Below are 3,610 nucleotides of genomic sequence, written 5' to 3'. Positions count from 1 at the left end.
TCCCCTTTACCCTTGAGCTTCGTTTCACTCAGAGCCAAAACATCCAGGTTCCTTTCCTCAAACATACTACCTATCTCTCCTTTGTTCACACCTTGGTTACATCCACACACATTTAGACACCCCAGTCTGAGCCTTCGAGGAGGATGAGCACTCCCCGCGTGACTCCTTCTTCTGTTTCCCATTTTAGGAAGTTAAAAAATACAAGGAGGGGAGGATTTCTGGTCCCACGCTCCCGTCCCCTCTAGTCGCCTTCTACGACAGGCGAGGAATGCGTGGGAAGTATTCTTTCACCCCTATCCCCAGGGATAATATATATATATGTATACATATTTATATACATACACATACATACACACACACACACACACACACACACACACACACACACACATACATATATATATATACATATGAAAAATGTAAGAAACAATTTAGAAAACTGAAACTTCTAGCTTGAAATGAAATGAAAAAATGAATGTCACATAATGGTTCAACCTCTGGCTATGGAAAAGGGAAATGTATGATTTATTTACACAAACGTCAATAGCAGTTCTCATCAATTTAACCACTGTATCAATAAGCTTCAATGTCTAAGCTACATTTTTTCCAATTTCACTATTTTCTTGTCAAAGCACCATGTATGAAAACTATCACTCCAGTATCACAACTATAAACATTTACTTCCCCTTTAAAAAAGTTCTGGGGAAGTCTGTCTCGATACACTGCGGGACACTCTACCACCTGGCGAGGTTTGTGTTGCAATGGTTCTTCATTCACAAACGTAGTAGCATCACTTTTTCAATGCCATCTGGCCATCCATATGATTGGCTAAAGATGTGAATAGAGCAAAGTTTCATCAGGTCGCATTTTCTGGTCAACAACATCATTTCCATACAAACTAACAATGGCCACCTCCAAGAAAAGGTGGAAGTAGTCTGTATGATAGTTAATCCAACGTGCCTCCCACGTGGAAGTAGTCTGTTTGATAGTTACTCCAACATGCCTCCCACATGGCCAGTGCCTCATCTTCTGGAAACTCTCGTTTGAAGCACAGGAGTATCCAGCGATGACAGAAGAGTAGATCCATCCCATCTTGCTGCTTGGCCATATGACAGAAGAAGAAGCGTGGTGTCATCAATTGAAGTAACTCCCTTAAGTAACTCAGATATATACATATATATATATATATATATATATATATATATATATATATATATATATATATATATATATAATCTTTCTTTCGTACTATTCGCCATTTCCCGCGTTGGCGAGGTAGCGTTAAGAACAGAGGACTGGGCCTTTGAGGGAATATCCTCACCTGGCCCCCTTCTCTGTTCCTTCTTTTGGAAAATTGAAAAAAACGAGAGGGGAGGATTTCCAGCCCCCCGCTCCCTTCCCTTTTAGTCGCCTTCTACGACACGCAGGGAATACGTGGGAAGTATTCTTTCTCCCCTATCCATATATATATATATATATATATATATATATGTATATATATATATATATGTCATCCCTGGGGATAGGGGAGAAAGAGTACTTCCCACGTATTCCCTGCGTGTCGTAGAAGGCGACTAAAAGGGAAGGGAGCGGGGGGCTGGAAATCCTCCCCTCTCATTTTTTTCTTAATTTACCAAAAGAAGGAACAGAGAAAGGGGCCAGGTGAGGATACTCCCTCAAAGGTCCAGTCCTCTGTTCTTAACGTAACCTCGCTAATGCGGGAAATGGCGAATAGTATGAAAGAAGGATATATATATATATATATATATATATATATATATATATATATATATATATATATATATATATATATATATATATATATATATATATATGGTTTCGGTGCATTATACATGACAGCTAGAGACTCAGTGTGAACGAATGTGGCCTTCGTCTTTTCCTAGTGCTACCTCGCGTACATGCAGGGGAATGGGGTTGTCATTTCATGTGTGGCGGTGTGGTGACGGGAATGAATAAGGGCAGATAGTATGGATTATGTTCATGTGTATATATGTATATGTCTGTGTGTATGTATATGTATACGTTGAGATACATAGGTATGTATATGTGCGTGTGTGGACGCGTATGTATATACATGTGGATGTGGGTGGGTTGGGCCATTCTCTCGTCTGTTTCCTCGCGCTACCTCGCTAACGCGGAAGACAGCGACAAAGTATGATAAACAAATGAATAATATATATATATATATATATATATATATATATATATATATATATATATATATATATATATATCTTTTTTCTTTTTTTTTTTTGCTTTGTCGCTGTCTCCCGCGTTTGCGAGGTAGCGCAAGGAAACAGACGAAAGAAATGGCCCAACCCACCCCCATACACATGTATATACATACGTCCACACACGCAAATATACATACCTACACAGCTTTCCATGGTTTACCCCAGACGCTTCACATACCCTGATTCAATCTACTGACAGAACGTCAACCTCGGTATACCACATCGATCCAATTCACTCTATTCCTTGCCCTCTTTTCACCCTCCTACATGTTCAGGCCCCCATCACACAAAATCTTTTTCACTCCATCTTTCCACCTCCAATTTGGTCTCCCACTTCTCCACGTTCCCTCCACCTCCGACACATATATCCTCTTGGTCAATCTTTCCTCACTCATTCTCTCCATGTGCCCAAACCATTTCAAAATACCCTCTTCTGCTCTCTCAACCACGATCTTTTTATTTCCACACATCTCTCATGTAGCACTTATGAATCTGGAGAAGGCATATGATAGAGTTGATAGAGATGCTCTGTGGAAGGTATTAAGAATATATGGTGTGGGAGGCAAGTTGTTAGAAGCAAAGTTTTCATCGGGGATGTAAGGCATGTGTACGTGTAGGAAGAGAGGAAAGTGATTGGTTCTCAGTGAATGTAGGTTTGCGGCAGGGGTGTGTGATGTCTCCATGGTTGTTTAATTTGTTTATGGATGGGGTTGTTAGGGAGGTGAATGCAAGAGTTTTGGAAAGAGGGGCAAGTATGAAGTCTGTTGGGGATGAGAGAGCTTGGGAAGTGAGTCAGTTGTTGTTCGCTGATGATACAGCGCTGGTGGCTGATTCATGTGAGAAACTGCAGAAGCTGGTGACTGAGTTTGGTAAAGTGTGTGAAAGAAGAAAGTTAAGAGTAAATGTGAATAAGAGCAAGGTAATTAGTTACAGTAGGGTTGAGGGTCGAGTCAATTGGGAGGTAAGTTTGAATGGAGAAAAACTGGAGGAAGTAAAGTGTTTTAGATATCTGGGAGTGGATCTGGCAGCGGATGGAACCATGGAAGCGGAAGTGGATCATAGGGTGGGGAGGGGGCGAAAATCCTGGGAGCCTTGAAGAATGTGTGGAAGTCGAGAACATTATGTCGGAAAGCAAAAATGGGTATGTTTCAAGGAATAGTGGTTCCAACAATGCTGTATGGTTGCGAGGCGTGGGCTATGGATAGAGTTGTGCGCAGGAGGATGGATGTGCTGGAAATGAGATGTTTGAGGACAATGTGTGGTGTCAGGTGGTTTGATCGAGTAAGTGACGTAAGGGTAAGAGAGATGTGTGGAAATAAAAAGAGCGTGGTTGAGAGAGCAGAAGAGTGTGTTTT

The sequence above is a fragment of the Panulirus ornatus genome, chromosome 58, assembly GCF_036320965.1.
Source record: "Panulirus ornatus isolate Po-2019 chromosome 58, ASM3632096v1, whole genome shotgun sequence".
NCBI classification, from domain to species: domain Eukaryota; kingdom Metazoa; phylum Arthropoda; class Malacostraca; order Decapoda; family Palinuridae; genus Panulirus; species Panulirus ornatus.
This window is presented reverse-complemented; position numbering follows the sequence as displayed.